General features: G+C 59.0%; 3 pseudogenes; all 3 read right to left on the bottom strand.

The window, feature by feature from the left end:
- Positions 1-1,106: 1,106 nt before the first annotated feature.
- LOC122688770 lies at positions 1,107-1,225 on the bottom strand (annotated as a pseudogene).
- Positions 1,226-7,454: 6,229 nt separating this feature from the next.
- LOC122688769 lies at positions 7,455-7,573 on the bottom strand (annotated as a pseudogene).
- Positions 7,574-13,808: 6,235 nt separating this feature from the next.
- LOC122688768 lies at positions 13,809-13,927 on the bottom strand (annotated as a pseudogene).
- Positions 13,928-15,021: the final 1,094 nt, after the last annotated feature.

Here is a 15,021-nt window from a genome sequence, read left to right as displayed (position 1 = left end):
CTCACTCAAGGGAGGCTTTGACGCCAGAGCCCCGGGCCCAGACCCCACAGAGAGCAATCCCTCCTCAGAGCCTCAAGGGCCAGGCCTCGGGGCCCGCTCCCCCAGGGCAGAAGGCGCGCGCTAGGGCGCGAGACTGGGGCGCCGAGAGGGCCTGGGACGCCCCGCGCACCCGCCCACCCGCCCTCCCAGAGTGGAGGAGGAGCCCGCCGGTCTCCGGCCTCCACCACCCCGGCCCCCGACTTACCGCGGTGCGCTGGGGGAGGGGAAGTGTCAGGAGTGAGGGGCTAGGCCGCACCACCACCCGCCGCTCAGAGAGCAGCGCGCGGCCGCCACGAAACCGTCGCCGCCGCCGTCTCCAGCACCGATACCGACCGCCGCTCCGGGCGCAGCGCGTAGGGGGCCCGACTGCGTCGCACGCCGCCCGCCGTCAGAGGCTCGCTGCGCGCGCTCCGCCCTCGCTGTCTGTGCATTGGCTGACTCCGCCACCACTCTATCTACATCCGCCCTGTTCTTCACTGGACCACGGGGCTTTTGAAACCGAACGTGAGGGTTGTGAGGGTGGTCTCTGCCAGACTAGGACTCTCTCCCCTCTTTCTGAGTCTCCCTTCCCTGTGCTTTGCAGCTCTTCACCTGTCCGGGGCGGGGTGTGTCTGTGTGTTTCTGTGTGTGTCTTTGTGTGTCTCTGTGTGTGTGTGTGTGTGTGTGTGTGTGTGTGTGTGTGTGCGCGCGCGCGCGAACGGTCGCCTGGGAGTACTGGGCTGGGGCTCGGGCTGGGGCAGCCCCCGGGACTGCCTGAGGCATGCCAAGGGAGCCCCAGATGGAGACCCGACTGTCATCTGGTTTCCTGGAAGCCAAATCCGGAGGCAACCCAGGCCTGCGGCGGGAGTCGGGGCCCCGGCCACCCACCGGGGGAGGGGCTGGGGCTGCGGGGACCCAAGAGTTGGGCCGCTGCTGTCTTCGAGGGCCGCCGGCAGGCCGGCTGGCCGGCCGGCTGGAAGGCAGGCGACGGCTCTGAGTGCGCCAGGTGCGAGGGGCCAGGGGCAGGTGGGGCTCGGGGCGGCCAACCGCGCCGGGGGAGCCAGGGCTAAAGGACAGGGGAGGCAGGAAGCCTACAGCACCCGGTATTCCCAGGCGGTCTCCCACCCAAGTACTAACCAGGCCAGACCCTGCTTCGCTTCCCAGATCAGACAAGATCTGGCGCGTTCAGGGTGGTATGGCCCTAGACGGAGGTGGCTGCAGCCAGGCGCCTTAAGAACCTTAAGAGCCCTGCGTTGCGCCTCCCTTTTGGTCTGACTTGCCTGCCGGTCAGGCCAGCCGGCCACACCTCTCCAAGGGCCGCGGGCTGCACTTGAGCCGCACGACCTGCGACCGGACTCCGGTCGGCCAGTGCCGGCAGCCCGGCGGCCGTCCGACGCCGCCCGGCCTCCGCACACCGCCAAGCCCGGCCAGAACCCGCCTGGCCCGGCCCGGGGCCCCGGAGGGCTTCCTGGACCCCGAGTGGCCGGCTGGCCGTGCATGCCTGGGCCTGGGGTTGGGGTGAGGGGCGCGGAGGTCTCGGCGCCCTCCCGCCCTGGGCCTCTCCAGGCCCGCCCCCTGTCGGCGCCCGCGCCCCGCCCCACTCGCCTTCCAGGCTCAGGGCCACGTGGCCCCGGAGGTGTCTGATTCGGGCCCGCCGCGGACCGCGGCCCTCGGTCCTCTGAGCCTCCCGCGGGCGTAGGCATAGCGCAGCTGGGGCCCTGAGCGCCCATCCTGCCCGGCACCTGCCCGGGGCCCAAACCCACCGCAAGCCCCCGGCGCCGTCCACCGGAGCGCCTCAGCCCCGCCCCTTCGCCCCACCGCGGCCCCCCTTGTCCCCACGCCGCCCGCCAAGCACGGGACCTTCCTGAGGGCCTTCAGACTCTTCCTTAAAGAGTTCTACGTGAATTGAAGACAGGATCTACTGGATTGTCACCAACTGCTAAAACAGACAGACAACAGTTACTTTGATCCTTCTTGCCTTACTGTGAGCTGTGACGGTAGGGAATCTCATGGCTGCTGCACTCAACGCTTTCATTCATTCTCTTGTTTAAAAACAGGGACTCATTGAGCTGCATGGGAGATGAATTCTGTCATTAGAAACGTTGCCACCAGGCTTAAGAAATATATTTATAACTCATTTCTTTCAGGAAACAGGTTTCAAGATCTCCATCAGAAGTCTTTTATTAAGATAAATCACAGCTTTGTCAGTTTCTCCAGAAGTACTCTTATTTTTAACTCCCAAGGAGAAGCGCAATAATAGAACTAAATGAACCTAGTAGGTTATTTTCTCTCTAATGGCACCTGTCTTTATTCATAGGAGTCCGGTCTACGTATTTCCTGGGCTTCCCTGGTGGCTCAGGTGGTGAAGAATCTGTCTGCAATGCAGGAGACCTGGGTTCCACGGCTGGGTTGAGAAGATCGCCTGGAGAAGGGAATGGCGACCTCTTCCAGTATTCTTGCCTAGAGAATTCCACGGACAGGGGAACTTGGAAGGCTACACAGTCCATGGAGTCACAAAGACTCGGACGCAACTGAGCAACTAATACACGTATTTCTTACTATTTGCTTCGTAGAAGCAATCGTTCATAGCCTTTTATAGCACTTTCTAAAGAACGTGTGGTGCCTTTTTCTTTGTTGTAAGCTGCACTAGGTCTTGGTTGCCACACATGGGATCTTTAATTGTGGCGGGCAAACTCTTACTTGCAGTGTATGGGATCTAGTTCACTGGCCAGAGATGGAACCCAGGCCCCTGCATTGGGAGCAGCCACTGGATGACCAGGGAAGCCCTCTAAAGAACTCTTCAAGTGCAACTTTCTGGATGTTCGCAGCAGCTCCGGGCAGTCCTGGTGATGACACTGTTCTGCACTCCCGAGCCCGTGTCCTCCCCGAGGGACACAGGGGCCAAGCGAGCAGACAGATGCTGCCCCAGCGTCAGACCGCAGGGCCAGACTGGCTGTGTAAACTCCCTTCCAGTGATGTCCTCTTTTTACCGTTCCTCTGGTAAATTCAGTACTGCTTTCCTTGGAGCGTGTGTTTAAAAAGGAAATCCTAGATGTGTTCCAACATTACTGCCCACTTTGAGGTGGATTGATATCTACCTAGGACTTGTTTATTAAACCCACCTGCCTGAGTACTGTGACTTGACTGGAGTTTTCTTGAAGTCACTCCTGAAGCATTGTGATGGTTTTGTCTGACATTAATAGATTTTTAAAAATGATACGTGTTGGCGTATGGCTATGAAGAAAGGGGAGAATCTGTTGCTATTGCAAACCAATTATGGAGGCAACTTAAAAAGGAAATCTGAATTGTAACTATGTTTCTATTTATGTAAAATACGGTCCTTACCTTGCAGTCTGTAGTTGATGTGCACAGACACAGCAGTGGCTCGCGGGTTGCTCTTCTGCCATCTTCCTGTCCTCCTTCAGTCCCTGCATGTGTATAGGAACTTCAGTGAGATAATGGGGCATTTAACAGAGACTGCTCTGTGCAATACTGTCTTTAGTGTTTCTCTTTTAAATTTGCTAGGATGTTAATTTATATGCACATAAAATACATAAAAAGAGAGTTCTGTGCCTATTGTGTATACCTAACCTAAAAGGAAATGCAGGATATTGATCCCAGAGGGAAAATAAGTTAGAGCGTCTGTGTTCAAAGATTTTTGAAAGTTCTTATTTCAGGCTGAACCGTTGTTGGTGACCCGTGAAAGTCGCTCAGTCATGTCTGACTCTGCGAACGCAGGGACTATACAGTCCATGGAATTCTCCAGGCCCGAATACTAGAGTGGGTAGCCGTTCCCTTCTCCAGGGGGTCTCTGCAACCCAGGGATCGAACCCAGGTCTCCTGCATGCCAGGTGGATTCTTCACCAGCTGAGCCACCAGGGAAGCCTGAACACTTATCAGCAGTTAAGGATTTACCAAATGCTAGATTGGAAAGATAAAATAATAATCCTGCTACATTAAAACAGATTTTCTCAACGTCAAATTTTTTCAATGCAGTTGTAGGGAAGAAGTAGTTCCCCCTTACGGAAATATCAGTATGTTAATGCCTAAGAAGTCCTTTTTCGAAAAGTTACAAAAAAGACAAAAGGCGGAAAATTATGCCAATAAGGCACCACATGATGATGCAAAAAGATGGATACAGACAAGGAAAGAAGGAATAAAAACTAAGCATTATGCTAATGGGAAACCATCAGGCAAGTTAATTCCGGGGGGGTGGGGGAGGAGGAACCTAATGGAAAACACTTGCTTCTATGCCATAAACCATCTTTGAATTCAGGTTTCATTGGATTTTTCACGATAAACGTTTCATCACCTATACGTTGGCTTGTCGTCTACTTTGTGCAAAAGCCTGGAGCTCCTAACTACTAGGGGGTCTCCCATCCAAGTACTAACTAACCCTGCTTAGTTTCCCAGATCAGAAGACATCTGGCCCGTTCAGGGTGGTATGATCTCATCAGAGGGAGGCGGCTGGCGCCAGGCGCCTTCAAAGCCCTGCGCTGCGCCTCCCTCTCGCTCTGACGTGCCGGTCGAGCCAGCCCGGGCCGCACCTTCCCACGGGGCGCGCGCTGCACTTGAGCCGCACGACCAGCGACCGAACTCGGGCCGGCCAGGCCCGGCAGCCCGGCCGACGCCGCCCCGTCCCCGCACACCGCCACCCTGGCAAGCAAGCCTGGCCCGGCCCGGGGGCCCGGAGGGTTGCCGGGACCACGAGCGGCCGGCCGGTCGGGCGTGCAGGCCTGGGCTCGGGGTTGGGGTGAGGGGCGCGGAGGTCTCGGCGCCCACCCACCCTGGGCCTCTCCAGGCCCGCCCCCCGCTCAGGTCCCGCACCCACCCCTCCGGATCGCTGCTCAGGCCCAAGTGGCCCCGGAGGTGTCTGGCTTGCGGGCGGGCCGCCGCCGGCGACTGGAGCGCGGCAGCCCCGCCCCTTCGCCCGACCGCGGCCCCCCCTTGTCCCCACGCCGCCCGCCAAGCACAGGACCTTCCTGAGAGAGCGGACGAGCGACAGGCAGGGGCACGGACACGGACACACACACATAGACACTCGCACGCACCCAGGCCAAGGGAGACAGCCGGCCGGCGCAAGCTCCTCAGCCAGAGCCAGACCCACAGCGCCTGTGAGAGGCCGGGGGTCAGGAGACTCAGAGGCAGAAAGAGACGAAGGTTCAGAGACAGACTCCCAGACGGCCAGAGGGAGATGAAGACAGACACGCGCGCGGACACACACACGCACACACACACACACACACACACACAGGTGGAGACACACAGAGGGAGACAGACACGGGAGAGAGGATGGCATCCGATCCGAGACAGACACACTGGCACAACCGTGACCACCCCAGAGAGAGGCCCTGCGGAAGAAGCCGCTTCCCCAAGGGAGGGGGCGTTCCCTTGGGGCGGCCCAGGCTGGACGCGGTGCCCCGGGGCTGGCAGTCCCCCGTGGGGTCCCCAAGACTTCCTCGCAGCCGAAGTCTCAAAGGTCCCCTTCAGCTTGGCTACCTAAGGCAAGACCCAGCCCCCGCCCCCAGACCAGAGGGTGAGTGTGTGAGAGTGTGTGTGTGTGAGTGTGTCGGTGGGCCAGGCTGTGGTCAGGCCGACCGGGGCCCGGGTGCATACCCACGATGGACGGGGGAGGGTGTGGAGGCGTGGGGGTGGGGCTGGGGGTGGGGAATCTGTGTGGTCCTCTTGCTGTCTCTCTCTCCCTCTTTCTTCTTCTTCTTCTTTTTTTTAAAGGTAAGATGTTTTTATTGAAATATTGGGAATATTCTCTGTACAGCAGCAGTCTCACTGAGAGGCAGTTTTGCCTCCCAAGTAACATTTGACAATGTTTGAGGACATTCTTGATTGTTAAATCTTGGGGAGGGGTGTTATGAGTATCTCATGGGTAAAATACACAAATGAACAATACTTCGGTTCAATTCTAAACACAGAGAATGTGCCAAATTCTCAAGAAACATTGTTCATATACTTAATTGAGTTAATTTCCAAGGTCCTTATGCCTAGAGTAAGTAATCCAGAAACCACACCGTTTCTCGCCTAGCTTTACGCGGGACACGTGGGAGAACAAAAAGGAAGGTTTCACTCCATTCAATGACCTTCGTTTTCTCAGATGCAGTTTTCATAAGCTCACAAACTCCCGACCCACTCACCCTCCCCTGGGGTTGCAAATCTCTCCTTGGAGAAGCCAAAACAAAGAAAGCCCAATCCCGCACGGTGATCAGCGAAGTGCTGAGGAAACCGTCCCTCGGGGTTTCAAGGCGCTGCTCCCGCAGAGGGCCTGCCCACCTAATCACTGCCGGGCAAATGAAGGAGTCCAACCTGCTCGAGAAACGCTCACTCAAGGGAGGCTTTGACGCCAGAGCCCCGGGCCCAGACCCCACAGAGAGCAATCCCTCCTCAGAGCCTCAAGGGCCAGGCCTCGGGGCCCGCTCCCCCAGGGCAGAAGGCGCGCGCTAGGGCGCGAGACTGGGGCGCCAAGAGGGCCTGGGACGCCCCGCGCACCCGCCCACCCGCCCTCCCAGAGTGGAGGAGGAGCCCGCCGGTCTCCGGCCTCCACCACCCCGGCCCCCGACTTACCGCGGTGCGCTGGGGGAGGGAAAGTGTCAGGAGTGAGGGGCTAGGCCGCACCACCACCCGCCGCTCAGAGAGCAGCGCGCGGCCGCCACGAAACCGTCGCCGCCGCCGTCTCCAGCACCGATACCGACCGCCGCTCCGGGCGCAGCGCGTAGGGGGCCCGACTGCGTCGCACGCCGCCCGCCGTCAGAGGCTCGCTGCGCGCGCTCCGCCCTCGCTGTCTGTGCATTGGCTGACTCCGCCACCACTCTATCTACATCCGCCCTGTTCTTCACTGGACCACGGGGCTTTTGAAACCGAACGTGAGGGTTGTGAGGGTGGTCTCTGCCAGACTAGGACTCTCTCCCCTCTTTCTGAGTCTCCCTTCCCTGTGCTTTGCAGCTCTTCACCTGTCCGGGGCGGGGTGTGTCTGTGTGTTTCTGTGTGTGTCTTTGTGTGTCTCTGTGTGTGTGTGTGTGTGTGTGTGTGTGTGTGTGTGCGCGCGCGCGCGCGAACGGTCGCCTGGGAGTACTGGGCTGGGGCTCGGGCTGGGGCAGCCCCCGGGACTGCCTGAGGCATGCCAAGGGAGCCCCAGATGGAGACCCGACTGTCATCTGGTTTCCTGGAAGCCAAATCCGGAGGCAACCCAGGCCTGCGGCGGGAGTCGGGGCCCCGGCCACCCACCGGGGGAGGGGCTGGGGCTGCGGGGACCCAAGAGTTGGGCCGCTGCTGTCTTCGAGGGCCGCCGGCAGGCCGGCTGGCCGGCCGGCTGGAAGGCAGGCGACGGCTCTGAGTGCGCCAGGTGCGAGGGGCCAGGGGCAGGTGGGGCTCGGGGCGGCCAACCGCGCCGGGGGAGCCAGGGCTAAAGGACAGGGGAGGCAGGAAGCCTACAGCACCCGGTATTCCCAGGCGGTCTCCCACCCAAGTACTAACCAGGCCAGACCCTGCTTCGCTTCCCAGATCAGACAAGATCTGGCGCGTTCAGGGTGGTATGGCCCTAGACGGAGGTGGCTGCAGCCAGGCGCCTTAAGAACCTTAAGAGCCCTGCGTTGCGCCTCCCTTTTGGTCTGACTTGCCTGCCGGTCAGGCCAGCCGGCCACACCTCTCCAAGGGCCGCGGGCTGCACTTGAGCCGCACGACCTGCGACCGGACTCCGGTCGGCCAGTGCCGGCAGCCCGGCGGCCGTCCGACGCCGCCCGGCCTCCGCACACCGCCAAGCCCGGCCAGAACCCGCCTGGCCCGGCCCGGGGCCCCGGAGGGCTTCCTGGACCCCGAGTGGCCGGCTGGCCGTGCATGCCTGGGCCTGGGGTTGGGGTGAGGGGCGCGGAGGTCTCGGCGCCCTCCCGCCCTGGGCCTCTCCAGGCCCGCCCCCTGTCGGCGCCCGCGCCCCGCCCCACTCGCCTTCCAGGCTCAGGGCCACGTGGCCCCGGAGGTGTCTGATTCGGGCCCGCCGCGGACCGCGGCCCTCGGTCCTCTGAGCCTCCCGCGGGCGTAGGCGTAGCGCAGCCGGGGCCCTGAGCGCCCATCCTGCCCGGCACCTGCCCGGGGCCCAAACCCACCGCGAGCCCCCGGCGCCGTCCACCCGAGCGCCTCAGCCCCGCCCCTTCGCCCCACCGCGGCCCCCCTTGTCCCCACGCCGCCCGCCAAGCACGGGACCTTCCTGAGGGCCTTCACACTCTTCCTTAAAGAGTTCTACGTGAATTGAAGACAGGATCTACTGGATTGTCACCAACTGCTAAAACAGACAGACAACAGTTACTTTGATCCTTCTTGCCTTACTGTGAGCTGTGACGGTAGGGAATCTCATGGCTGCTGCACTCAACGCTTTCATTCATTCTCTTGTTTAAAAACAGGGACTCATTGAGCTGCATGGGAGATGAATTCTGTCATTAGAAACGTTGCCACCAGGCTTAAGAAATATATTTATAACTCATTTCTTTCAGGAAACAGGTTTCAAGATCTCCATCACAAGTCTTTCATTAAGATAAATCACAGCTTTGTCAGTTTCTCCAGAAGTACTCTTATTTTTAACTCCCAAGGAGAAGCGCAATAATAGAACTAAATGAACCTAGTAGGTTATTTTCTCTCTAATGGCACCTGTCTTTATTCATAGGAGTCCGGTCTACGTATTTCCTGGGCTTCCCTGGTGGCTCAGGTGGTGAAGAATCTGTCTGCAATGCAGGAGACCTGGGTTCCACGGCTGGGTTGAGAAGATCGCCTGGAGAAGGGAATGGCGACCTCTTCCAGTATTCTTGCCTAGAGAATTCCACGGACAGGGGAACTTGGAAGGCTACATAGTCCATGGAGTCACAAAGACTCGGACACAACTGAGCAACTAATACACGTATTTCTTACTATTTGCTTCGTAGAAGCAATCGTTCATAGCCTTTTATAGCACTTTCTGAAGAACGTGTGGTGCCTTTTTCTCTGTTGTAAGCTGCACTAGGTCTTGGTTGCCACACATGGGATCTTTAATTGTGGCGTGCAAACTCTTACTTGCAGTGTATGGGATCTAGTTCACTGGCCAGAGATGGAACCCAGGCCCCTGCATTGGGAGCAGCCACTGGATGACCAGGGAAGCCCTCTAAAGAACTCTTCAAGTGCAACTTTCTGGATGTTCGCAGCAGCTCCGGGCAGTCCTGGTGATGACACTGTTCTGCACTCCCGAGCCCGTGTCCTCCCCGAGGGACACAGGGGCCAAGCGAGCAGACAGATGCTGCCCCAGCGTCAGACCGCAGGGCCAGACTGGCTGTGTAAACTCCCGTCCAGTGATGTCCTCTTTTTACCGTTCCTCTGGTAAATTCAGTACTGCTTTCCTTGGAGCGTGTGTTTAAAAAGGAAATCCTAGATGTGTTCCAACATTACTGCCCACTTTGAGGTGGATTGATATCTACCTAGGACTTGTTTATTAAACCCACCTGCCTGAGTACTGTGACTTGACTGGAGTTTTCTTGAAGTCACTCCTGAAGCATTGTGATGGTTTTGTCTGACATTAATAGATTTTTAAAAATGATACGTGTTGGCGTATGGCTATGAAGAAAGGGGAGAATCTGTTGCTATTGCAAACCAATTATGGAGGCAACTTAAAAAGGAAATCTGAATTGTAACTATGTTTCTATTTATGTAAAATACGGTCCTTACCTTGCAGTCTGTAGTTGATGTGCACAGACACAGCAGTGGCTCGCGGGTTGCTCTTCTGCCATCTTCCTGTCCTCCTTCAGTCCCTGCATGTGTATAGGAACTTCAGTGAGATAATGGGGCATTTAACAGAGACTGCTCTGTGCAATACTGTCTTTAGTGTTTCTCTTTTAAATTTGCTAGGATGTTAATTTATATGCACATAAAATACATAAAAAGAGAGTTCTGTGCCTATTGTGTATACCTAACCTAAAAGGAAATGCAGGATATTGATCCCAGAGGGAAAATAAGTTAGAGCGTCTGTGTTCAAAGATTTTTGAAAGTTCTTATTTCAGGCTGAACCGTTGTTGGTGACCCGTGAAAGTCGCTCAGTCATGTCTGACTCTGCGAACGCATGGACTATACAGTCCATGGAATTCTCCAGGCCCGAATACTAGAGTGGGTAGCCGTTCCCTTCTCCAGGGGGTCTCTGCAACCCAGGGATCGAACCCAGGTCTCCTGCATGCCAGGTGGATTCTTCACCAGCTGAGCCACCAGGGAAGCCTGAACACTTATCAGCAGTTAAGGATTTAACAAATGCTAGATTGGAAAGATAAAATAATAATCCTGCTACATTAAAACAGATTTTCTCAACGTCAAATTTTTTCAATGCAGTTGTAGGGAAGAAGTAGTTCCCCCTTACGGAAATATCAGTATGTTAATGCCTAAGAAGTCCTTTTTCGAAAAGTTACAAAAAAGACAAAAGGCGGAAAATTATGCCAATAAGGCACCACATGATGATGCAAAAAGATGGATACAGACAAGGAAAGAAGGAATAAAAACTAAGCATTATGCTAATGGGAAACCATCAGGCAAGTTAATTCCGGGGGGGTGGGGGAGGAGGAACCTAATGGAAAACACTTGCTTCTATGCCATAAACCATCTTTGAATTCAGGTTTCATTGGATTTTTCACGATAAACGTTTCATCACCTATACGTTGGCTTGTCGTCTACTTTGTGCAAAAGCCTGGAGCTCCTAACTACTAGGGGGTCTCCCATCCAAGTACTAACTAACCCTGCTTAGTTTCCCAGATCAGAAGACATCTGGCCCGTTCAGGGTGGTATGATCTCATCAGAGGGAGGCGGCTGGCGCCAGGCGCCTTCAAAGCCCTGCGCTGCGCCTCCCTCTCGCTCTGACGTGCCGGTCGAGCCAGCCCGGGCCGCACCTTCCCACGGGGCGCGCGCTGCACTTGAGCCGCACGACCAGCGACCGAACTCGGGCCGGCCAGGCCCGGCAGCCCGGCCGACGCCGCCCCGTCCCCGCACACCGCCACCCTGGCAAGCAAGCCTGGCCCGGCCCGGGGGCCCGGAGGGTTGCCGGGACCACGAGCGGCCGGCCGGTCGGGCGTGCAGGCCTGGGCTCGGGGTTGGGGTGAGGGGCGCGGAGGTCTCGGCGCCCACCCACCCTGGGCCTCTCCAGGCCCGCCCCCCGCTCAGGTCCCGCACCCACCCCTCCGGATCGCTGCTCAGGCCCAAGTGGCCCCGGAGGTGTCTGGCTTGCGGGCGGGCCGCCGCCGGCGACTGGAGCGCGGCAGCCCCGCCCCTTCGCCCGACCGCGGCCCCCCCTTGTCCCCACGCCGCCCGCCAAGCACAGGACCTTCCTGAGAGAGCGGACGAGCGACAGGCAGGGGCACGGACACGGACACACACACATAGACACTCGCACGCACCCAGGCCAAGGGAGACAGCCGGCCGGCGCAAGCTCCTCAGCCAGAGCCAGACCCACAGCGCCTGTGAGAGGCCGGGGGTCAGGAGACTCAGAGGCAGAAAGAGACGAAGGTTCAGAGACAGACTCCCAGACGGCCAGAGGGAGATGAAGACAGACACGCGCGCGGACACACACACGCACACACACACACACACACACACACAGGTGGAGACACACAGAGGGAGACAGACACGGGAGAGAGGATGGCATCCGATCCGCGACAGACACACTGGCACAACCGTGACCACCCCAGAGAGAGGCCCTGCGGAAGAAGCCGCTTCCCCAAGGGAGGGGGCGTTCCCTTGGGGCGGCCCAGGCTGGACGCGGTGCCCCGGGGCTGGCAGTCCCCCGTGGGGTCCCCAAGACTTCCTCGCAGCCGAAGTCTCAAAGGTCCCCTTCAGCTTGGCTACCTAAGGCAAGACCCAGCCCCCGCCCCCAGACCAGAGGGTGAGTGTGTGAGAGTGTGTGTGTGTGAGTGTGTCGGTGGGCCAGGCTGTGGTCAGGCCGACCGGGGCCCGGGTGCATACCCACGATGGACGGGGGAGGGTGTGGAGGCGTGGGGGTGGGGCTGGGGGTGGGGAATCTGTGTGGTCCTCTTGCTGTCTCTCTCTCCCTCTTTCTTCTTCTTCTTCTTTTTTTTAAAGGTAAGATGTTTTTATTGAAATATTGGGACTATTCTCTGTACAGCAGCAGTCTCACTGAGAGGCAGTTTTGCCTCCCAAGTAACATTTGACAATGTTTGAGGACATTCTTGATTGTTAAATCTTGGGGAGGGGTGTTATGAGTATCTCATGGGTAAAATACACAAATGAACAATACTTCGGTTCAATTCTAAACACAGAGAATGTGCCAAATTCTCAAGAAACATTGTTCATATACTTAATTGAGTTAATTTCCAAGGTCCTTATGCCTAGAGTAAGTAATCCAGAAACCACACCGTTTCTCGCCTAGCTTTACGCGGGACACGTGGGAGAACAAAAAGGAAGGTTTCACTCCATTCAATGACCTTCGTTTTCTCAGATGCAGTTTTCATAAGCTCACAAACTCCCGACCCACTCACCCTCCCCTGGGGTTGCAAATCTCTCCTTGGAGAAGCCAAAACAAAGAAAGCCCAATCCCGCACGGTGATCAGCGAAGTGCTGAGGAAACCGTCCCTCGGGGTTTCAAGGCGCTGCTCCCGCAGAGGGCCTGCCCACCTAACCACTGCCGGGCAAATGAAGGAGTCCAACCTGCTCGAGAAACGCTCACTCAAGGGAGGCTTTGACGCCAGAGCCCCGGGCCCAGACCCCACAGAGAGCAATCCCTCCTCAGAGCCTCAAGGGCCAGGCCTCGGGGCCCGCTCCCCCAGGGCAGAAGGCGCGCGCTAGGGCGCGAGACTGGGGCGCCAAGAGGGCCTGGGACGCCCCGCGCACCCGCCCACCCGCCCTCCCAGAGTGGAGGAGGAGCCCGCCGGTCTCCGGCCTCCACCACCCCGGCCCCCGACTTACCGCGGTGCGCTGGGGGAGGGGAAGTGTCAGGAGTGAGGGGCTAGGCCGCACCACCACCCGCCGCTCAGAGAGCAGCGCGCGGCCGCCACGAAACCGTCGCCGCCGCCGTCTCCAGCACCGATACCGACCGCCGCTCCGGGCGCAGCGCGTAGGGGGCCCGACTGCGTCGCACGCCGCCCGCCGTCAGAGGCTCGCTGCGCGCGCTCCGCCCTCGCTGTCTGTGCATTGGCTGACTCCGCCACCACTCTATCTACATCCGCCCTGTTCTTCACTGGACCACGGGGCTTTTGAAACCGAACGTGAGGGTTGTGAGGGTGGTCTCTGCCAGACTAGGACTCTCTCCCCTCTTTCTGAGTCTCCCTTCCCTGTGCTTTGCAGCTCTTCACCTGTCCGGGGCGGGGTGTGTCTGTGTGTTTCTGTGTGTGTCTTTGTGTGTCTCTGTGTGTGTGTGTGTGTGTGTGTGTGTGTGTGTGTGTGTGTGCGCGCGCGCGCGCGAACGGTCGCCTGGGAGTACTGGGCTGGGGCTCGGGCTGGGGCAGCCCCCGGGACTGCCTGAGGCATGCCAAGGGAGCCCCAGATGGAGACCCGACTGTCATCTGGTTTCCTGGAAGCCAAATCCGGAGGCAACCCAGGCCTGCGGCGGGAGTCGGGGCCCCGGCCACCCACCGGGGGAGGGGCTGGGGCTGCGGGGACCCAAGAGTTGGGCCGCTGCTGTCTTCGAGGGCCGCCGGCAGGCCGGCTGGCCGGCCGGCTGGAAGGCAGGCGACGGCTCTGAGTGCGCCAGGTGCGAGGGGCCAGGGGCAGGTGGGGCTCGGGGCGGCCAACCGCGCCGGGGGAGCCAGGGCTAAAGGACAGGGGAGGCAGGAAGCCTACAGCACCCGGTATTCCCAGGCGGTCTCCCACCCAAGTACTAACCAGGCCAGACCCTGCTTCGCTTCCCAGATCAGACAAGATCTGGCGCGTTCAGGGTGGTATGGCCCTAGACGGAGGTGGCTGCAGCCAGGCGCCTTAAGAACCTTAAGAGCCCTGCGTTGCGCCTCCCTTTTGGTCTGACTTGCCTGCCGGTCAGGCCAGCCGGCCACACCTCTCCAAGGGCCGCGGGCTGCACTTGAGCCGCACGACCTGCGACCGGACTCCGGTCGGCCAGTGCCGGCAGCCCGGCGGCCGTCCGACGCCGCCCGGCCTCCGCACACCGCCAAGCCCGGCCAGAACCCGCCTGGCCCGGCCCGGGGCCCCGGAGGGCTTCCTGGACCCCGAGTGGCCGGCTGGCCGTGCATGCCTGGGCCTGGGGTTGGGGTGAGGGGCGCGGAGGTCTCGGCGCCCTCCCGCCCTGGGCCTCTCCAGGCCCGCCCCCTGTCGGCGCCCGCGCCCCGCCCCACTCGCCTTCCAGGCTCAGGGCCACGTGGCCCCGGAGGTGTCTGATTCGGGCCCGCCGCGGACCGCGGCCCTCGGTCCTCTGAGCCTCCCGCGGGCGTAGGCATAGCGCAGCCGGGGCCCTGAGTGCCCATCCTGCCCGGCACCTGCCCGGGGCCCAAACCCACCGCAAGCCCCCGGCGCCGTCCACCGGAGCGCCTCAGCCCCGCCCCTTCGCCCCACCGCGGCCCCCCTTGTCCCCACGCCGCCCGCCAAGCACGGGACCTTCCTGAGGGCCTTCAGACTCTTCCTTAAAGAGTTCTACGTGAATTGAAGACAGGATCTACTGGATTGTCACCAACTGCTAAAACAGACAGACAACAGTTACTTTGATCCTTCTTGCCTTACTGTGAGCTGTGACGGTAGGGAATCTCATGGCTGCTGCACTCAACGCTTTCATTCATTCTCTTGTTTAAAAACAGGGACTCATTGAGCTGCATGGGAGATGAATTCTGTCATTAGAAACGTTGCCACCAGGCTTAAGAAATATATTTATAACTCATTTCTTTCAGGAAACAGGTTTCAAGATCTCCATCACAAGTCTTTCATTAAGATAAATCACAGCTTTGTCAGTTTCTCCAGAAGTACTCTTATTTTTAACTCCCAAGGAGAAGCGCAATAATAGAACTAAATGAACCTAGTAGGTTATTTTCTCTCTAATGGCAC

The sequence above is a fragment of the Cervus elaphus genome, chromosome 33, assembly GCF_910594005.1.
Source record: "Cervus elaphus chromosome 33, mCerEla1.1, whole genome shotgun sequence".
Taxonomy (NCBI): domain Eukaryota; kingdom Metazoa; phylum Chordata; class Mammalia; order Artiodactyla; family Cervidae; genus Cervus; species Cervus elaphus.
The sequence above is the reverse complement of the archived record's forward strand: the minus strand, read 5'-3'. Positions and strand labels throughout refer to the sequence as shown.